This window comes from Xenopus laevis, chromosome 2L (assembly GCF_017654675.1).
Source record: "Xenopus laevis strain J_2021 chromosome 2L, Xenopus_laevis_v10.1, whole genome shotgun sequence".
Taxonomy (NCBI): domain Eukaryota; kingdom Metazoa; phylum Chordata; class Amphibia; order Anura; family Pipidae; genus Xenopus; species Xenopus laevis.
In genome coordinates, this window is record NC_054373.1 from 55488420 (window position 1) to 55511999 (window position 23580).

At 38.8% G+C, this 23580-nt stretch overlaps 1 protein-coding gene across 4 annotated transcripts in view; it reads left to right on the forward strand.

Annotated features, from left to right (window-relative positions):
* The first annotated feature begins 8287 nt into the window (after window positions 1–8287).
* Window positions 8288–23580, forward strand: part of dennd2c.L (DENN/MADD domain containing 2C L homeolog) — a 39935-nt gene continuing 24642 nt past the window's right edge. For 2 of the 4 annotated variants that reach the window (XM_018246354.2, XM_041581893.1), the window contains exon 1: window positions 8288–8600. The gene's annotated coding sequence lies outside the window, so the exon portion shown is untranslated. The remainder of the gene's footprint in view (window positions 8601–23580) is intronic. The other 2 variants (XM_018246353.2, XM_041581892.1) reach the window with 1 other exon arrangement.

The window sequence follows — 23580 nt, forward strand, 5'->3', positions numbered from 1 at the left end:
ATAATTGTCATGCATATTTCGCACTGATTGTTTTTTCCCATAATCTTTTATATTAATCTCAACTAAACTCAAATGACTTTTCATGTGAACACTAGCATATTTAAGAAAAAAACTCAAATGGTTTAATTGCAATCATGTTTAAAGGAGAACTGATCTTAAAATCAATGGGTGGTGTTAAATGTTAGGCACCCCCAGTGATTATAATTGCTTAACTGGCTGAATACCAGCTCCCTGGCCCTTGTGGGCCTGCCAATGCATTCTCGCTCCAGCTCCACTACACTCTGATTGCCATGAAAGCCCCAGTCTGTGTTTACCTTGTACACCAGGCAGGTGGTCCAGTTAGCAGAAAATTGCACCGACCTGGTACTTCTGTAGAAGCTGATGCCCTGTAATATCCTACTCTTCTTTGTTTACTCCTCATGCAATTGCCCAGACTGGAAAGAGAAGATTGAAGAGGTTGGCGACGATGGACTTCTGCAGCAATACCCCAGGCCAGAGAGTTTTTACTGAACAGGAGTACCGGCTCAAGGCTAACATTTTGCCACGTCACCAATTATTTTGAGTTTAGTTCTCCTTTGTTTGTTGATATAATAACAAAAATTAACTTCACTATGGGTTGGGGCAGATGGGCAGATTTGGGGAGATTTAGTCGCCTGGCGACTAATTGCCTCTTCTGCATGGCGACAATCTCCCCAAACTGCCTTCCGTCTGCCTTCCATATGCTTGAATGCGCTAATGCACTCGCGGCACTTCGATTTCCGAAGTTGCCCGAAGTTGCCTGTACAGTTTTAACAGTTTCAAAAATCTAAAAGAAAACCTTGATCAACTTGCTTCAGATACACCCTCCTATTGGCTTTTACAGAAGTTTTAAACTTTTTACACTAATTTTAAAAATTATTTTTAAGATTGTGTTGTGACCTCAGATTAACTTGGCCTTTACTCTTGAAGTAGACCATGCATCCTCGGGTACCTCTATCAAGACCAATCCCAACACACAAATACTGTCTATGTTATTTTATCTTAATGTTGTGCCCCAACAGGAATAAAATGAAAGGATATATGGCGAGAAAGGCACTTTAGTCCAATCACCTCATCCAATCTGCCAAGGACTACCATGCTTAATGAAGTGTATCTGGAGATTAGTTAAAAAAAATGTAAACACTTTTGAATTTAAATTTGGATACGTTACCAAGTAAAGCTCACTGCTCAATTAATCATTTATGGACAGCAGCGACACAGGCTATAGCCCAAATATGGAAATGCCACGAGTCACCATCATACCCAAAAGAAGTAGCATCAATGTCACTAAAATATTGGCGGCAGTTAATATGAGTATGACTTCTTTCAAAGAGTTATGGTGCCCATGGATGGAATTATTTCCAGTGCTTAAGGGATGGTACTGAGTAGGGATGCACCGAATCCACTTTTTTAGATTCGGCCGAACCTCCGAATCCTTTGTGAAAGATTCGGTCGAATACCGAACCGAATCTGAACCCTAATTTGCATATGCAAATAAGGGGTGGGAAGGGGAAAACATTTTTTTACTTCCTTGTTTTCTGACAAAAAGTCATGCAATTTCCCACCCGCATACGCAAATTAGGATTCGGTTCGGCCGGCAGAAGGATTCGAATCCTGCTGAAAAAGGCCGAATCCCAAACCGAATCCTGGATTCGGTGCATCCCTAGTACTGATATTGATATTAAAGTTATTTTTTTTTGTAATTAGAATTTAAAACTTATTATGGAAATGCAATAAAAAATTATATTAAAAACTTTTAAAATCTTAGTAATGAAATTGCTCAAACTTATGTTTCATGCCTGTACTCAATTTTGGAAAGTAATTTATTCTCATTTTGCATTTTTATTATTGTGAAAATGGGGCTTTTCCACCTCCCCCCCCACTGAATCCAATATTAACTGTGTTTCAGTTTGGTTGTTATTAGGATGTTATGGCTTGTGCATACAAATAGTTTCTATTTATATGGCTTAGCAAGTTGTAACAGCTCTCCTGCACTCACTTCACTCTGGTAATTCAAGCAGCTACTGAAAGAGATACTATTAGTCCAAAAGTCTTTATCTTAACCTTTTAAGTGTCAGGGTTCTTTTATTTTGCAGTAATCATGCAGCATAAAATAATTCAAATTCAGGGAATTAGTGCACTTTGTTTTCATACATAGCTAAAGCCCCAATGGCTCTTGTGCAAAATTTGGTGTGGAGGCATTTTCTTACTGTCTCCAATTATCCACTGTATGTCTCCAAAGAAATTAGGTTCTTATTCCCATTGCCTCTATCCATCTTTATCCCTCTGCACCTGAACTGTGGGTTGTGACTTCCAACTTTTATTCAATAGTATTTTTCCTTCTGTGGTGAAGAAATATTTTTTTTTCATGGGTGAATTTTAGGACAATGGGCTTGGTTGTGATTGTAAACCCCTGTAACCCTTGTTGCTACACTGGAGTTGTTGCCTGTGATTTATTATCTTATCTCAGACACTGTAATCCTGATCCTAATCCTGTTCAGTGCTCAAAGTCCTATAATGATGTAAACATTGAGTTTTACTTAATATCTCACACAACTGAGATCTAAGTAATCTTGTATCAGCCATAAAGCATAAAGCTGGCCATAGATGTAAAGATTTTCAAAAGATCTTTTCGTTATCGTGAGACCATGATTATCTCGAAACGATTGTTTAAATGTACGATTTGTACACAAGACCATTTCAAGCTATATTGCCAGGATAGACTGTAATTGACTATTGGTAGCCCCTATGTGAACTGCCAGTCTACAGGAGGCTCTGTTTGGTAGTAGACATGGTTTTGACGCAACTTAAGCTTTCCTTAAAACTAGAAATATTAGCACCTGCCTTGAGGCCACAGGGAGCAACATCAAAAGGGTTAGACAGCAACATATTGCTCGCGAGCCACTGGTTGGGGATCACTGATCTATGAGTATGGCACTTTCAGCACTATGACCACTGCCCAGACTATATCTGACCTAATCCGCCTTACTGCCACACCAGCTACTACAATTTCATTCGTAGCAACTGATATTAAACTGATAGCCAATCTCTGGCACATAATATCCATACAACATACACTATTCACAGGACAAACTTGCTGCTATAACTCAAGATACTTCCAGACGGGCTTCAGTAATCAGACACTAGGGTTCAGCCCTCAGAGATGCTGGTAGCAATTCACTATTGACCATACCCTCCAGCAATGGCACTAGGCTAGCAGTGTACTTCCCATAGGCTACCTGCACTGCACTGTTAAGCAGAGGGCCCACTGTTGAGGGAGAGACAGTTTATGGACATCTGCAGGGACAGGATACCTTCTTTCCCCTAATAATATACTTACTGCAGGTCACCCACATTATGAGCTCAGTGGGTCATGAAAAGTTTGGCTGAAAGTGCGTTCTCTCACAGCAATATCAAGGGACAGTATTCCCCTCCCCCTCAAAGTTGTTTCCCTGGTTTTGTATCAGTTCTTGCTTTCACACAAGCCAGCAGCCTGCTGAGACTGGCAAGGTCACACATGCCAAAATAGACTGTAAGTGCTTACACGACGTAACCTACCAGTTACTCTCCTGTTTGTTATTGAGTTCAGGGTAATGACTAATGTCTATGTTGGGTAGACAAGCAGGGTGGGAAAAAGGGTTCAGGGTTTTTTTGTGTAAGTTCTGTTTATGTACATTCATCTGTTGTAAGGCTCTCTGATATCAAACTCTCCCATAAAAACACAGATCCTATTACACGGTCAAATAATGCTGAAGTTTTATCCACATAGACTAGCCCTTGAGTGCTAAAATGGGTGAAGTCAAAATAATTTCATGGAATGTCAGGGGGCTGAATTTTAAGTTTAAAAGAGCCCTGATATTTGACTACATAGGTAGACACACCCCAAGCTACACACGACTATTATATGGGGCAAATGAAACAAGTTCCCTCCCCCAATCCTTTTACTCTGATCATTATTGTTCTCATTCACAAGATGGCGAAAAACCTGGATTCATACTGCCCCATCTACCTTATAAACATTGATGTCCATCCCGATCAAACAGGCTTTATGCCTAATAAGAGCACAGAAATCAACCTTAGGTGCCTATTCTATTACTTACAAACTGAGCATATTAATACCGGTTCCAGAACCTTGGCAGCCTTGGACGCTACCAAGGTGTTTGGCTCCATTGAATGGTGCTAATTATGGAAGGTATTAGAAAAGTATGGGATAGGACCACAATTCATTGCCTGGATGTAACTCCTCTATTAGGCTCCTGTCACACTGATCCAGGTTAATAATGTCCTTTGTGAATGTAAAGGGATTCTCAAAGTCTGAGATGGGTGTCTAAATTTAAATACTTAGGGATTCACTTTTCCAAAAACTTCAGTGACTATATTCCAGATAATATAGAACCTATAATAACCTAATAACACAAAATTTTACAGTAATAGTCAAACAATTGACACATCTTCCCTTGACAGTGTGGGGTAGGGACAATCCAAACTGGAAAAGTTAATAGCAATTAAATGGATGAGCCCTGCTCCTCCCTCACCAAATGAATGGATTACAATAGTAAACAGCAGACTCACAGTGATAAAACTGACATATATGGCCAGACAATGCCACTAAAAGTTTGATGCAGTTTGGGGCCCCTTGCTAGAAGCCTGTCCAGAGGCTGAAATCAATGTGTGAGCGATAATTCTATGCCATGTCTTACCTAGAGACCCAATATGATATACCTTTCTGACACATGGTAGCCCTCTTAAGAATCTGGCAACCTCTTCACTAGGCTAGATATATTGTATGCTAAATGTGTAAATCCCCCATAAGGCAATCTGTACAACTCTGTACGCTTGCCTTAATCTGCAATGTCATTGTTTCTGTTTTGTTTTCTTTTGTTGCAAAATGTATAAATAAAACCCTCTAGATGTGTTGCACTTTATCTACTCCATACTCCATAACTTTATTGCCAATGTGTTCAATCATGGTTTTTGTTATTTCTTGAACTAAAGAGGGCAAATGGAAACTGTAGCTTCTCTATGTTTGGTCCTTGCAAGGTAGATAATTTGATTACAAGTGCAAAGATAACTGTGCAAAATATACTTTTGCACATCTGAGTGACAAAGGGAGAAGTTGTTACTGGTAACAATAACATAATTATTTATCTGTAATCATATAAGTTGGACATGCTTCCATAGTATAAAATTGCAACGGAACATTTATTACATACACATATTGCACTCACAATCATTGAATTTAAATCAACTTATCAATTAAAAGTTCTCTTCTGCACATGCTCTTCGGTCTCCCTGTTTGAAGTGTTCAGCTCAAGGAAAAAAAATAATTAAAATAACAGGCAAAAATTATTTTCAGCACAAATTATATTGTTTGTATTCAACCCTAGTTTAATATGGGGTATACTGTCCTTGTAACTATCCTATGGGTGTTATTGTTCACCCTCAAATTATAGAAAGACAAAGAATTGGAAATAAAGACTACATACAGAGGTGGTTAGATTATTCTTTTCTACCATATTCCAAAGTTGAGTGATAGGTATGTGCAACAATACAATGGAGTTGTGTGCCTAAGCTGAAAATTGTTTATTTAAACTCCCAAAAGCATTTCCCAAGCCATCAACATGCATTTGATTCGCAGGCATTTCACCAAGTCTAATTACACGCTGGGCTATTCAGGTTTAGCCTACTAACACACTGCACTAGAACATATAGGCTGCTGAGTATTATGGCAGACAACATTATGCACATACATTGTTGAAAGCAGGAGACCACCATATCTCTCTCCCCTTGTCTTTCCCATAGTCCTGAAGAGCAAGCATCTTTCACTGTGTCCCTTCATAACTGAATACCTCCCAACATTTTGGAAACAGAAAGAGGGACAAAAAGATTTGGCGCGTAGAGCCGGAAATCTGAAGCGATCCCGCCGGGGGTTTCGTATTCTTGCTGGTGGGAAGGCAGTTAAGGGAGATTAGTCACCCACACACAGTAGAGGAGATTTGTCGCTGAACGACTAATCTCCCCCATCTGCCACCACCCTTAAAGTTAAAGTGCAGTGCCCCTTTAAGCCTATTAAAAAATAGTGTGAAGGTAGTGCAGAACATGTTTGTGTGTTTTTAATGGAACTGGAAGTTGGCAAATGTATGCTTTGTTGCACATTTCTAAAGATGGGCATTAGTAGATTAGATATAGCAGTATCTTCTGTGAAGAGGGCGTTGACTATGACTCACATGTGAAGGTCTGGATCTTTGACAGATGTGCCCATCCTTTGCACAGAAACACAAATCTCCTAAAAATCATAGGAATGTATTGGATACAGACTTGTTGTATCCAAACTGACAAATAGTATTTGGCAAAACTACGCGTTTCGGTACCTCAAGGGACCGTCATCAGCAGGGGCGATCCTGGCCCCTCTGCCGCCTGAGGCAGCAGCAGTTGCTGCTGCCCCCCTCCCCCGGAAATTCGCTCTTAAAGTACCAGGAGCAGCATTTTTGCTGCCCCTGGTACCTAGTGGGACGCTGCCGCCTGAGGCGACAGCCTCAACTTGCCTCATTAGCGAAGCACCCCTGGTCATCAGGATGTGATATATATATATATATATATATATATATATATATATATATATATATACATACCTCTCAACTGTCCCGTTTTCAGTGGGACAGTCCTGATTTTGACAGCACAACCCACAGTCCCAGTTTGTTACTGAAATGTTCCGACTTCCTCTTTGATCTCCTGCACAACTAGAAAAAGATATGTTTCTAACTTAATTGCATTTTGGCAGAGAGCACAGAACAGCTATCAAGTGCATATGGATACTTTTGTAACAATTTAAGATAAGCAAATAAGAAATTGTAACAATTTAACATAAGCAGGTCTCTTGGGGAAACTATGACTAGCAGCTTAAAGGGCAATTCACTTTCATTAGCAAAACTGTAATAACACATTCAAACTACCTTTCTCAAGGCAACTATACCCCAAACCCAGTCAAATATAAACAACCAAGGTATCAGGCCTGGACTGTGTGTGTTCTGGCAAATGCCATAGGAGCAGCTGTAAGATGCCATAGACAGTCACTATTAAGTGGACTAGTGTGGGGCTGTTTTGGCCTCTGTGTACTTGGAATGCCAGTGTCTATTTTGAATCCCAGTGCAGAACTACAAGGTATAGTTGCCTTTACTGGGTGACTGATGTGGGTGAAGTGCATGCCCTATTGTACTTGTTGGTAGCATGGTCATATTTGTATTTAGGCACTATAAGGGCCTGTGCCTGGTGCAGTATCTTTAAGGAGTGCTTTGGGTGCTTATTACATATTATTTGGAATGGTGGCACCAGGCCCGGATTTGTGGAAAGGCCACCAAGGCCCGCGTCTAGGGCGGCAGGATTTTAGGGGACGGCATGCTGCTCAGCCACACCCACATTGGTTCAGAAACACTGGGGATACCCAGAGATAATGTCGTTTTTTTTTTACATTTCCCCATTGCTCCAGTCCCGATGATGAAAATTTCAACGAATAAAAAGTAGGGGACAGGGGCCGATTAAGACAGCTGGCCTAGGGGTGCCCGATATGTAAATCCTGCCATGGGTGGCACACAGTCAAAAAATTATATTCTTATAAACATACACAGCCAACGTGAAGTTTCGCTCCTTGTTTGCCCTTTCGATCCCACACTACGTTCCCTCGAAGGTTTGCGCTCGTGCGTGCGCACAAATTTTGAGGCTGACACACGAAACAAATTGTGGTGCGCAGGAAACTAGAAAGACTGCACACCGGTTAAAATGAAAAGGTGGTTTATTGCAACAGGTGACAGACCAACATCACCCGATGCATTTTGGGAACAACTCCCTTAACCATAGGCTAATTTAAATTGTGGTGCGTAGAAAGAATTTTGTGTGAAAACAAGCCATGGGCAGTTACCTTGAGAAAGTGGAGCAAACGTGGGGGTATAGTTACGTTCCAAATGTGGAGCAAAATGTCACGTGACTTCATAAGAATATAGTTTTTGATTGTCACAAATTCCTGTGTTGCTGGTCTATTGTGACATATGTATTGGGGGCACTGCTAAATTAGTAGCTGTATGGAGAGCCCTGGCTCCAGCAGTTGCAGGGTTAAAGTATAGACTCTTCATGCAGCTAGCATGTCTGACACTGGCTCAACATGAAAGTCACCACAGGAAGCTGAGGTTCTGCAGGGACCACGCTGTCAGTATATTCAGGTATAAATGTCTGGCTGTGGCACAATGTTAAAAGCAGCACGTTTGTTTCTCACTATCCAGCTGCTCTCTCACTTAAAACTCACAGCCATTGTCACTCACTTGTCTCCACCCAAAACATTCTCAAACGTGCTCCTACACATCCCTCTCCAACGCCCTCCAATGAGACAGAGGATCTGCCCTCAATGAACTGTTACACTGGGCTGGAACCATTATCGCTGCGCAGGGAGGTCCGTAATGTGAATTAATTCAGAGCAGCAGGGAGGGAGCAACCAGACGGGGCAGCCACACACTTCGTTTACTAAGAGTGGACTATCTACATCGTTATTGTGGATTTATTCTGTGATTTATCCGCCTAATTACATTTTACTGGTAAGTACAGGCTTGTTTGGTTCCTTCCTATCAACTTTTGTAGCATTCACTTTACAGTCCTGGGGGACCACCTCGGGGTTATTTCTATTTCATTAGTAAAACATTGTTTCAGGGGTGCATGGATCAACCCACTGCAGAATAGGGGAGCTGAACTGTGGGACCCAATGCAAACAAATATATGATTTTTTTTTATGTCAGGGGACTTCAGTCATTACTTGCACTGTATAGTCTGTAACTCTGTATAGTGCTATTAAAGTGTAGCTTGGAGTCTGATGTTGCTACACTGAAGTAAACTTTCATGAAACTACCTTTAATAAGAGAAAGTTAATGAAATATTAGCAAAGGCAAATGTGTGTGTATGTTACACTTCCAACTTGTGACTGGGCACACCATGTGTGTGTGCTCTTGTGCAAACTGTTGCAAAAACAGCCTTGTGGTGTTGTGCAAACTGGCTGCTGCTCTGTGTGTGTGTGTGACGTGACTGCCATATGACACAATGTAGAAATTTCAGATTCAGTAATGATTATTCAGAACAAACCCAAATGGATCCGAAGGTCCGGTATGTACTGGAACAGCTTTTATACACCTCAAATACGGTACATTTTTAGCAATAAGCTGTGTTTCACGGTTATGTTTTTGTTTTGCTTTATCCTGCAATGCGTGAGAAAGCATATTGTCCCACGACTAGCACAAACAATTTATTTGGCTTTTTATTCACCTTTTTCTGAGGTAAAAGTAATGACAAGTCTGTGTTATTCTTACTAACATAAAGGAACAATAAAATCACAAAATTAAAATGTTTTAAAGTAATCAAAATATAATTTAATGTTGCCCTGCACTGGTAAAACTGATCTCTTTGCTTCAGAAACTCTATTTTAGTTCATATAAACAAGCTGCTGTGTAGCAATGGAGGGAATTGAAAAAAGGCTATATGGCACAGGTTAAATAGTGGATAACAGATAACACAATTAAGTTCTACAGAGCTTATCTGCTATCTGCTGTGTAGCTTGAGCCTTTTCTCTTTTGAATGGCTGCCCCATTGCTACACAACAGTTTATTTATATAAACAATAAAGTGTTTTTGAAGCAAACACAGCAGTTTTACTAGTGCAGGGCAACACTGCATTATATTTTTATTACTTTAAAACAATTTAATTTTTTGATGTTACTGGTCCTTTAATTGCCTAACATAGTTAAAACACGGTTAATCCATCTAGTCATGTATTAATCCATGCAGTGCTTGCTCACACTAATGCATTGCTCTCACAGGGTCAGACTGTGGAACATTAGTGTCTTTGTGATGTTGTCTCACAAGATAAATTGAAGGTGAAGTGTGTATTTTAAGGGTAGAACTACACAGGAGATGTTGAAGGTCTTCACATTAACAGTAGGACATTGTTTCACATTTATAAAACGAATGATATCATTCGCTACAGCACGACTTTAGCAAGGAAATGGTACGTGCTGCCTTTTTATCTTTAAGTCTGATAGGGCTGGTTAATTTTAAAGTACATTGATTGTACGAAATGTTGATGTATGAAAATAAGAAACCATGCAGCTTTATCTAATCAGATTTGACATTACAGAAAGAAGGATCAGATGTTGTTGCATGGCCAGATTTTGTGGACCAAAGTCTTTTGTGTAGTTCTGCCACAAGGTCCTTTGTGTTTTCGGCGGGTTATGTATAGATAGGAATATGTTTTGTATCTGTTTTTAGCTTTAATGGTCAGAGAGAGTCGCTTGATTGTTATTGTGCTTTGTGGACGCAGCCTGACAACTTTCACAACATTTTGATCCGCAAAGCTTATTGTTCCCATATGAAATCTCTAAGTAATATCCTTATAATATCATTCTCCTAAATGCTCTTTTTTAAATAGAGGTATGGGATATATTATACAGAGTACTTAGGACCTGGGGTTTCCAGATAAGGGTATTTTCAATAATCTAGGTCACCATGCCTTAGGCTAATGGCACATGGGTCATTTTCCTCACTGGGGTATGTATGGCATATTAACATGATGGATTCTATGGAAGAAGGTACAGTATTTACATAATTCAAAGCTTTCTGGATATCTCTATTACAGATGAGAGATTCCACACCTGTGCATACATTCTTTTCCTAAGACTGTTTGCTTTTGTCTGCATTAATGGTAAGAATACCACTTGTGTAAAAAATGCACTAGTCTGGTGTTTTTTCTATGAGCATGCTCCACTGCCAGTTTAGCTTATTCTCCAAGGGATCCTCTCCACTGCCCAAGCTAGCCCCTGTGCATTATAGTCCATTTTTTATGTGTAATATAGTTCGCACACTGTGGCTGGGGCAAAAAAAGTATATGATTCCTAATAAATTGGCACTCCCCAGTAAATGTGGCATTCCATGTCCTTTAATAAATAAATGTTGCTATATGAACATTTAAGTAAACGTTTACCCATTCCCTTATAACAATAATGACAAAGTATCGGAATTTCATAAACTGGAGTAAAGGGCATATGCAGGATCACTAGTGGTACTTTATCACTACCTGTAAATTAGGTAAGTAGCTGTAAATGAAAGCTGATACTTAAAACTATGAATGATCAGTCACATGCACTTTCACCTGAAGGGCTGGCCATACATGCTACAATATGCTTGTTTGGTGATCTTTCCCTGATCTGGTTATCCAGGAGGTGGCCTAAGTTAGTCTGCAAGTGACTAGATCACATTAAGGGCTATCTATGATTTGATGTCACCCTTGCATGTTGAAAATTTTCAGGCAGCCCCATCAATATGAACTTTTAGCGCTGCCCAACTTTTGTGTATTACCACTATGTCCTCAGCTTCTTCCTCCCTTCAGTAGCTATCAGAAGCCCACAACTTGCTTCCATTTTGCTGTATTTGGGAGCAGGTTATGGGTTCTCTATGTCCAAAGTTTGAGGTTGTAGTAGTTTGAAGCACAGCATACTGCATTTAGGGATATCTGAAAACAGACATTTCAGTTTTAGCATAATTCTCTTTGGCCATATTTGCCTGTGACATGCAGTGGCTTAACCATTCATCCCAACATTTTGGAGTGAATAAAAGATTTCCCGCACTCACATTTTGACCACACCCATGTTTGTGGCCACACCCCCTAATTACCATGTTAATTTTACAAAATTTGGCAGGTTATGAAAGTTTGAACATATTTCTGTGGTTTTTATATGTTATTAGGTTGTTTAGGGGAATTTCCCTTTAAGCTGAAAGTCACAGTTTCCCCAAAAGACTTGCTTATCTTAAATTATTACAATTATTTCTTTGCTTATCTTAAATTGTAACAATTGCTTCTTTACTTGTCTTAAATTGTTACAAAAGTATCCAAGTGACTCTGTCATGTATTCTGGGCTCTCAGCCAAAAGCCAATTACGTTTTAGAAACATTGTATCTTTTTCTGGCTGTTCAGTGCAGGAGATCACAGAGAAAATAGGGACATTTCTGTAACAATCAGGGACTGCGGGTTGAGCTGAACAATCGGGACTGTCCTGCGAAAAACTGGACAGTTGGGAGGTATGGCTTAACTAGTCACAACCCCCATGAATCATATGCTGCCCGCAAATGCGGCTTTGGCGGGCCTCAAAGTGGTGCAGGCCTGTGTTAGAACACACCTCCGGTAGTTACGCCACTGGTCACAGGGAAGATCCAGAGCTGCCAATATACTCTGCTCAGGACACCTCATGAAAGGCCTAGGAGATATCTCCTCCTTAATGGACTCTCAACAGAATCCACACAGTTGCTCGGCAGCTGACATACTTCCCTACCTCGGTCACTTCAGTGTTGTGTTATTTTACTTCACATAGTTTTATTAGTTTGATAGTATAGATACTTGCTAATTATATGGGAAGGTGAAGAAAAATTGCGAGAGAAAAATACATACCTTTTCCTCTTAAAACCTTGATGCATTGAGAGTCTGTGTGTTATTTGAGAGATCATTTTTGTATCCTGCCTGCAGGCATATAAACAACTTTTTGGTGCGCCTAAGAGCTTAAGCATTTAAGCTGGCCATAGACGCAAAGATCCAATCGTACGAATCCTCGATTCGTACGATTTTCGGACCATCTGTGGAGAGTCCCGACATTTTTCGTCCCACGGAGATCAGTCGTTTTGTCGATCAGCCAGGTTAAAAGATTTCTGTCGGCTGCCGATGATTTCTCTGCATGTATTGCCGATCGTACGATTTTCAGTGGGAGACTGTCACCAGCTTTGTTGGTCATAACTTTCGTACGATTGCTGTCAGGGGCAGAACATCGGCTGATCTGTTCTTTTCTACTTTATTTGATCGGAATGGTTAGTGGCAGGTCGGCAGATGGGGAAGTCCGATTGTTCAAGGATTCGTACGATCGAATCTTTGCATCTATGGCCAGCTTTACAGCCATTTTGGTAGCACATAAGGAAAATTCCAGGTTTATTCGTAAGTGATATATGTATGTAGTAGAACCCCCATTTTAAGTTTTTCAGGGGACCAGAAAAAAATGGTGTAAAATCCAGGAAAATGTAAAATCATGGAAATGTATTATGCATAATATATAGGTGGGACCCCAAAACAATGTACAATTTACAATGTAAAATGAGGGGAAACTTAAAATCAGTAATAGTGCAAACATTGCAATAAATAATAATATACACAGAACCAAGGATAAGGTGGCAAATGTTAAGAGACATAGGAGGAAGGAGCTCCCTGCCCCATAAACTTTACAGTCTAAGTGGGTGGGTTACTTACAGGCACAAAAGGAAGTAATAAGTGCTGATATTCACAGTGGCTGGAGTGCTAGCCCATACATGCCAAGATCAGACCAGATACCATGGTAGTCATACAAGAGAGAGCATCTGAGTTTAGGGATAATCTCCTGAAAATGCTTTAGCACTAGCAAGAGGAAAAAAGCACCAGGTATGTTTTCCCACTAGTGATTTGCATTATTACTGGTGGAAAAACATTTCTGAGAGATTTAACTAGGGATGCACAGAATCCCAAACCAAATCCAAATCCTAATTTGCATTTGCAAATTATTAGGTGGGTCACCTCCTTGTTTTGTCACAAAAAAATTATGAGATTTAGATCCTGCCCCTAATTTGCATATGCAAATTAGGATTCCGATTCTGTTCGGCCGTGCAGAAGGATTCGGCCGAATCCTGCTGAAAAAGGCCAAATCCTAGCCAAATCCCGAACCGACTCCTGGATTTGTGCATCCCTAGATTTAACAAAATCTTTATAGAAATAAAGATTACTTCATTCATTCCAGAAAACTCTTAATAAATAAGGCTATTGGCACATGGGCATTTTGGCTACTGTTGCCATCCAAGAGATAACAGTGGTAGCCAGTGGCAGCCATATGCCTGTAAAGGGGAAGTATCGCAAAAATATCCTTCTCTCAGCAGTCTGTCTCTGTTCATTCTCTCTTCATGCAGGTTTCAGATTTTGATTGACAGGTAGATTTTATAGATCTTTTAGGGGGTCTCGCTTTCCTAGCAAATGTGTTAGAGCTTAGTGTAATAACTGATTTCAGCACAAACAAAATTTAATAAAATAACTATATAGTAGAGAGAGTATTTCTGACTCCTGCATGAAGAGAGAATGGAGACAGATACTGGGGGGGGGGGAGGGAAGAGTAACTTGCTTATTTTAGAAACAGAATAGAATGTTTTATCTGACTTTATTTAGAAAGTTTCTTATTTCAGTGAGATGAAACTTATATTAAATTTTCATTTTCGCGATAGTTCTTTTTAACTGATGCATTTGAAACGTAAGTTTGCACGTACGTTTTACCTGCCACTACATTGTGTGCATCAGTCAAGATGCTTTCTACTAGGTTTTTATAAGATAACAAAGCACCCCATGTGTCATAGGCCTATAGGCAGATATTGGCTGTCACTTGATAGGCCAGCAGATTTGTTAGCCTATGTATGGGACCACAGCAAATTATAGAAGGACCAACTATTCTGCTCACATAATTTTTAAAAATGTGCACGAAAGAGTGCATGGACTGAGTGGAGTTGTTTGTGTCCAGGCGTTCAGGGCCTTGTAGCCCACTGTCATATGCCCCACCCTAAACTTCTGTTCTGAGTGGAATATTTACTGTATTAGGTGAGAACAGAGCACTAGAGATATGATAATGTTACTATATCAGACTAACATTTTCTCTAAGTAGTCTCCAAATTGCACAAAGCACTTAAAGATCCATGGCTAGATTCGATTTTAGTAATTCGGAATCATCAATCATACCCTTTGGGTCCAGTTGTGCAGAGCCATGCCTAATCCTGATCCATTCACAACCTGAGCTGGACCCGCTGACCACATTATATGACCATTCTGTCTCACTACCTGACCCTACCCACAATACCCGAACCTTTAGCCAGACCCGGGGATCCTCAAAATCGCAAATCGGAAGTGGTCTCACTCCGGAGGCAGCTCAGCCAGTACAGGAGGAAACGTTACTTTTAACTTTGGTAGGTTAGGGGAATGTGATTCGGCCCTGGTACCTAGGTAGGATACCTGCAAACCAGCCACATGGTCAGGGAATTGGGGTCTTTCTGCCCGAAACCTGACCACCACGGGTACCTGACCCGATGCAGAACTATAGTCACTATGGGGTATATTTATCAAAAAGTGAAGTTAGAGATCGCCACAGTCCTCTAGAGCAGGAGTGCTCATACTAATGTGAGGTCTACTTTTAGTGATGTTGTCCCATTATAATCTACATCCATAATAGCATTATTAGAATTTTGTATTCCTTAAATATTATATTGATTTATGGGAAACTTTATATTGCTATATTTAAGAATTTAATCATTTATAAACAGAGGGATGATTTAGACAAGCTTTTTGATGACAGTGCCTTGAGATCTACTGATCACCAGCTAAGGGTCTACTGGTAGATCCCAATCTACCTTTTGGGGCACCCCTGCACTAGAGCGAAATTCTGCCACTCTCCATTTATTTATATGGCATTTTTAAACAGTATTTATCAATGAGTGAAGGTGAAAGTTCATCCTTTGATGAATACGGCTTTCAAAATCCCATAGAAATGAATGGAGAGTGGCGGAATTTCACTCTAGAGGACTGTAACGATCTCTAACTTCACTTTTTGATAAATATACCCCTATGATTCCCAGTAACAGATTTACAGATACACGAATTGATACATTTAATGCTCTTATATACAAATATGGCTGTTTTTTATTTGTAATGATGTGTTTAAAATGTAATTGACTGCCAATTGATTTGTAGGCTGAAACAAGTGGAGTAAGGCACATGTTATCAAACAGATTTAGCAGTGGGAAAAAGGAACTGTTATGACGACACACACGCATTATGTAGCCATCAAGCTTTTGTCTTTTGTTATCTAAAATAAACTGAGCACATAGCCTCTTCTTTCTGATGCTGGTCAAAACTGTAGTATTGCAGCACTTTGAAAATTGTTGGTTCATTTGTTTCTGGGATGTGCTGGCCCTGATCGATTGTGCTGTTACCTGCCTTGGGCCAATAGCAATTATGAGTCACTCTGACCTGGAAATCCTTTGTGTGGCTTATGTTCAGAGACACATATTCAATAGGATAGTCTCAGCTAAGGGCCGAAGAATACAGGAAACCCCTTTGCAGAAAAAATAAAGAACTTCAATGTTTTATGGAAGCCATGTATGTAGGGTCTCTGCAACCGCAATGTAGATCTGAGCTTTGGGTATATTTTGTTATACCCATCAGGCATATATAATTATCATTGTCAGCTATAATTATTTGCTTTTAGTTAGTTAATGATCTATCAGGATGTTTTGAACACACTTTTTACCTATTGTTTAATTAAGAAATATCTATCTTTTTTGTTATTTCTGCCACTAAACAGAAATATAAAGCCAGTTTAATGTTAGCATTTCCTGTCCTTTCCAGTTGATTAAACAAAATACCATTCCACTGAGAAACCCCTGATAATAAGCTGATCAATGTCTGCCTAGATAAGGAAGATGTTTGTTCATTTAAAGGTTTATAAAGGAAGGTCAGTGAAAACATCCCAACTTTTAAATTTAATTTAGAATCACAAAACAATTGGTAAGCATGGATTTTTTAAATTAAAACAATAGGCAGAATGTAATTTTAACACAAGTATTATTGTGCCCAATATTAGCAAAGCTGTTTTTAGGTGTATTCTGCCCCTTTAACACTTAGCTCTTAAACAGGAATTTAACTATATTTTGTATTTATTTTATTGTATTGACTCCTGTTTGTTCTGTTAATGTATTGTTTACTGTAGAGTGCCGTGTACACAAGAAGCTCTTTATAAATCAAAGAAACTAATTATGAATACAAAGATCTGCTGATTTTGTGTATGGCAAGCTTTAGTTTGATTGGCTTGCATTTATTAGCTGCGTTAAAAGTAACACGTACATATACCAATTTTAGATCACAAGTTTGAACAACATTATCTGCAAGCTACATTTAGATGGAGGGATCTTGGTTACATTTCTGTAAATACAATATCAGTAGAAGGGTATGAATGGTAAATTTGTTGCCACAAGAAATCTGCGTGAGCTGTAGGCGACAAATCTCCTGAAAATCCCTTGCACTGGTTTCTGAATTGCCAGCGATAAAGCATAAGTGTAATATAACTGTAAAAAATGCAGGAGAACACAGATTCTGTTCTGGTACATTATTCATATGTTTTACCACCAATCCTAATTTCAAGAGATTTGACGCACCGGTTTCTTGTTGGCAGCATATCATTTTGCCATCATCTGCCATTACACTAAAAATTATACTTTCAATGACTACTTGAAACAGCGTACAGGTAAAGTAAAGGTGGCCATACATGTCAAAATGTGGTCAGTTTAGCAGATTTCAGCAAAACCGTTTGGGTGGCAGCCACTTTAAGAGCCAATATTGTTATTAAACCAATGCAATGGCACTCTCTGCACCAGTGATGCGTCAGTAAGTGCAGAATGTCCCTGAGTATATCAACTTGGAATTTTGACAGACTTTCCAATGGGGTCACAATCATGGCCAAGACTGCTGATGGCACATGAATTAGCCACCAGTAGACAAGTAAATGAAATAAGCTGTAGCTCATCTTCATTTCCACTCAGGTGGCACTGGGGTGGCCAAATTGCAATATAGCATCATTTTGATCACTGTATTATTGGTCACATGAATGCCTGACTGGCCCCGTATATCATCACTTCAATGAAGGAAAATATTCACAGAAGGATCCATGGGTCTTCATTATCATTTATTTATATAGCATGAGCAAGGTTAGCAGAACTTTACTTTGATTTATAACAGCAGTGGTCTTACAATAATTAAACAAATAAAGGTTTCAAAATAAAAGTAGGATCAGTGTTAGAATGTACATATGTTATACAGTGTTAAATTGCATAACTCTACTTTTCCAAAAAGTAATATTTTGTAATGTTCTCTAAAAAGTAGGAGAGATAGCATAAGGGAAATAATAGGTATGACACAGGAATACTGTATTTAACACACATGTTGAACTAAGGGGTGGTTTTGTATGTTTTTTTAAAATGTGATGTTAACCAGCAGTATTAAACTTTGTTAGAGCTGGATACTCAGGGCCCAGATACAGCCCTCCAAATATTTGATCTCGTTCCCGTCTGCTCAAAAAGAGTTATATCAGTAAAAGGGAAATTGCATCACCTTGCCGGCTATTTGTAATTATGGTGTCTGTTGTTTGGTTGCCTTGATGGGCTTCACACACACCAGTCTACCCTGGGTTGCCACTAATGGAAATTGGTATGTACTATTACTTGCTTGCTGTTACAGTGCTGTAAATGAATCAGGATAAACCAGACCTTTACTTATGTACAGACTTTGAAAGCTAATTCAGAGTTCAGAAGCAATTCAGAAGCAATTAATGAACTATTGCTAGAGAGAACACAATACTAATAGGGTATTTTGCTGGCCAACACAATCTGAGGGCATTCTATTATTTGGTTGTTCTAAATGGTATATAAATGACATTTGCAAACTTTGTATATTGATTTAATGATTTTGTTTTAACCATCTGATTCAACCAAAATGCAGTAAAAAAAACTAATCTGGTTCATTAAATAATGCATTGCAATCAGGATTGACCCAGAAGAGGCAGCTTTACATGTTTCTGTTATGGTAATTCACATCCTGTAGTTCATTTACAAATACGTGATCAGTTCATTTAAAATAGCTTCTTGTGTATTGTTAGGGAGCAGTCAAAAAAAACAACTTAGCACATTACATTACCATAATAGAAGTAGCATACAAAATCGAAGAAGGAAAAGAAACTCCAGCAGAGTTACTGCAAATAAACTTTTATTCCGAGTGGTGGCAACACGACATGTTTCGGGTACAATACCTTTTATCAAGTGAATAAAGGACCATTGCCAAGTGTACCTATTTAAGGCTCGTGTGAACTTTGACCTATACATCTCAGTGTATTCTGGGTAATTCATTTAAAGGGAAAAAACTCCTTACACATTCGAAAGGTACTAGTGTATACAAATGGTCTGTTTAATATGACGCATAAAACATTTATAAAAATATTGACACATTCAGTGGTACAAGAACAGTGCTCGAGCAGTGATGATAAACTCCAATTTACAAGAAATAATGAAAAATATTATTTAAATAATGGAAAAGTAGAACAACTGTCCATTTTTTGTGTAAATCCAAAAACCTCGTAGAGTCCAAGTTTCCGGGTTATATAATAAAGTCAATTAAAGTCTAACTTTGGACAAGCCACTGCAACCAATGCCTGGACTAACAATTGACTGGAAAACTGCATGGAGTGCCTATCCCAGGTACAGCTAACCTAAACATATCATGCAAGGAAAGGTCGACGTACAATCAAATTTAGCAAAAAACATGAAGATTCTATACATCAGATATGCAACAATGCCAGAAAGACGCAACACATAATACAAAGAATATGCTAAATTGCATAAGCCAGCACCAATAATAGTGGTTTATCTCCAGTAACTCACTCATATTACATTCACGGCAGGAGAATGTAACCCTACCCGTGTAGGGTTATATATGTGGCATGTTTAGGAACAAGGAACTGGAATATTAATGTAACTAATGGGGAAACAATGGTAAAAGTATATTACAAATTCATCTATGGAAATTTTTTATATTTTCTAGATAAATGTTATATCAAGCCTATTCTTAGCTAAGTTGGCAATCTTTAATAAAGGTAATCAAGTCATGTACAGGACGGCAGAATATGTGGCACTTAAATATAAATGTGCTAATAATTATAATACTGTAATGCTGTTAAAGCAAAGCCAGAGATGTTGCTTAGTGGCCTGAGGGTTTCATGTCCCAGGGTAAAGATTGCACCTAAACAGTTGACTGGGTTTCTAAGAATTTGCATTCCTTTGTTCCCAGCACATGTCAATCTCTCATGGAGATGAGACTAGATAATGACACCTATTAATGGCTGCCAGGAAATGGTGTTAAGTGAATACCTCATGATGTCAATGTTTGGCTCCAGGTCCAGAGCTCCAGTGTCCCATTGATACCATGGCTATTTGCGAGAGTCCTAGACAAAAGATCACAGCCCCAGGGCTAGAATTCAAATGTTGTCATTATAGAGAGTTCGTTAAAAGTTACCTGCAGGGTAGTGATTTAAAAGAAAAGTAGTAAAATCCTAATGTGTAACAGTAACATCATATAAAGTTTTCCTGGAAAGAAAATATAACAATTTAAAGTAAGTTACATATCATCCATTTGTGCGTGTTTAACTCAACTTTCAACCAAAAATGTATAAATGGAAATAAAGAGATTATGTGAAAATAAGTTGCTTTGATCTTTTTTTGTTTTCTATAAGTTGTGTTCATAAATAAGGGCTGCTATTGCTCTTGTCTAGAATACTCTCTGGTTCATGTCAGCCAATAAAGTAAAATACAAAATTCTGTACCTACTGCAATGTAAAGGAAAATCAATCAGTCTATATCAGTTTGTTGCTAAAGCTCAATTGCCCCCGTTCTCTAATTGTATTATGTGAAAAAATCACCTTATCTTGAAATCTGGGGAAAAAGATTATTTTGTAATATTTATTGCTCACTTTTGTAGTTGGAACATCTTTATATGCAGTAACTGCAGGCAAAGACAGAGCAAACAGTAATGCTTGTAAGATATATGAGATATTACTTATTACAAAGCAGGCCACATTGGCGACTCTCCCCGATATGCCCACATTAAGGTTGGCAATATCTGGCTGATCCGATCAGAGATACGCTCGTTTGGCACTCTCCTCGATATGCCCACATTGAGGTGGGCGATATCGTGCTGATCCGATCGCGTGCCCAACGATTGAATCATAAAGATCATAATATATCCGATATGAGCGGTTGGATCGTGGGACCGCACAGATGCGGCTGCGATCTGACAGGATTTTTTAATCTGTCCGATAGAGATCTGGCCAACTTTTGATCAGGGAAGCCCGTCTGCAGCTTTTATCGGTTCATGTATGGGGGCCTTTACAGAAATGATATATAATTCATATCTTAAGTTCCCTATCACATTCATGCATACTGTGATCAATATTATTAACCAATTAATCCTGTCTATCTGTATGTGTGGATGGAGTACCCAGGGCTGCTCCTGCCATGAGGCAATGTGAGAGCCAAATTTCCATTTTTTAACATGGAAATCTGGCTCTGCTAGTGTAGCGAGTACAACAGCTCTCCCTGTACTAGTGATGCAGCCCCCCTGGACGTGCTCTAAAGCTAAAAGTTAAAAGCGAGCGGGGGGCATCAGGGCTGCTGCAGCTGGAAGTACCCAGTATGCAAACATCGGTTGAATAATCAAACTCCTTGCAGATAGTGCCCAAGCCAGAATTGAATTGGTCGAATTGCTAACCACTGAGCCTGCACCTGCCTATGGTTGGCGAAATAGCGAAGCATATTTTAGGGCTAAGCTGTCTGACAGATGGTTCATGGACAAGATATTGCCCTCAAAGGAAGGGTTTGCACCCCTGCCTGCTATTAGATTTGTCTTTATGCCATTATTATTTTCATTTGGACAGCCCTGGTTCAGGCTACCTGCAAGAGACAAATTGAGGGTAACATAACCCATTTGTTCAACATTACTACCGGTAACTTTATTTTGTATCCTTAGTGAAATGAAGAAGCATGTATTTGTGTACTTGAGTCACGGCTGAATGTCAAAGCTGTTTTTTGCACTCCATTGAGGAAGGAACAGAAGCCCTTGAAATTTTGCATGCTGTAAATAAACCAACTGGCTGGTTGTTCCTTAGCTTCAGCATTTTGCACTGTTCCTGTTTACGTTTGTACCCCACTCAGAATTGTTAGTAACACGCATTAATGGGATTTGCCTGTGATTTTCAAGTGAAATGCCCTCATGATCACTTTAGAAAACACTGAACAAAATTCAGATAAAGTCCCACACAGCTAGAATTAATTCCTTTATTGCTGTAATAATAAAACAGTACCTTGTACTTGATGGTAACTAAGCTGCATGAATCCAAATTGCTAAAAACCTCAGAATTTTTTGTGTGTCAGAACTCTTGAATTGAAAAGCACCAACTCAAATGTAATTTAGAATGTGAGCTTTATCACACCTCAACCATGGAAACAGTTCTAATTCGAATATTCACCACCTAAAACCTGCCAAATTCATTTACAAGTCAATGACAGAGGTCCGTTGACCCATTTAAAGATGTTAATAGCCTTCCTGACATTCAAGTTTTTTTTCTGAGAAAAACTTGTTCAAGATTAGATTTTTCGGGTCAGAAACATTAGTTCTATGTTCGATTTTTTGCTTAAATAATATAATATTTGAGCTTTGATAAATCAAATTTGTAAGAGTAAAAAGATAAATCTGCCCCAAGTTCACATTGGTCTGGTTATACCCAGCTCTGGGGCAGGAACATATTAAAGCGTTGGTCCACCTTTGTTAGCTTTTAATATGTTATAGAATGGCTAATTCTAATCAACTTTTCAGTTGAGCTTCATTATTTATTTTTTATAGTTTTTAAATGATTTGCTGTTTTCTTCTGACTTTTTCCAGCTTTCAAATGTGGGTCACTGAACCCATCCAAAAAACAAATGCTCTGTAAGGCTACACATTTATTGTTATTGCTACTTTTTATTACTCATCTTTCTATTCAGGTCCTCTCCTATTCATATTCCAGTCTCTTGCTCAAATCAATGCATGGTTGCTAGGGTAATGTGGACCCTAGCAACCAGATTGCTAAAATTGTAAACTGGAGAGCTGCTGAATAAAAAGCTAAATTACTGAAAAACCATAACTTATAAAAAATGAAAACCAATGGCAAATTGTCTCAGAATATTATTCTGTCAGTGTCATACAGTTGAATCTGTGAAGTCACAATATATCCTTCAGTAAGAGCAGCTTGTGTGCTGGCGTTAGTAATTTAGTAAATGTTATATTATGCTCTTTGATATGTGAACATCTGTAATTTCAGAATTAGCAATTAAAGTGGAGAAAGGATGAATAGTAAGACACTCACCATCATTTAGTCAGTTGAGCCATGAGAGCATATTATTTGTATCAATCTCTCCTTGCATAACTGTATCTTTCTGTTTATTGCTTTCAATTAACAGACTAAACCTTTGCTTTGTTCTGGCCGCCATCTCGGGAATTTACCTTACTGTTCATATAGGCCTTAATGATGCTCTAATTTTATTACTTAAAGGGATAATAATGTAGAAAAATTAAATAAAGACTTTTGGAACTGCCAGTAATAAATATTTTTTATTTTTACACGGATACTTAGGGGCCGATTCACCAAGGGTCTAATATCGAGGGTTAATTAACCCTCGATATTCGACTGGGAATTAAAATCCTTTGACTTCGAATATCGAAGTCGAAGGATTTTAGTGCAAATAGTTCGATCGAACGATCGAAGGAATAATCCTTCGATCGAACGATTAAATCCTTTGAATCGAACGATTCGAAGGATTTTAATCCAACGATCGAAGGATTTTAATCCAACGATCG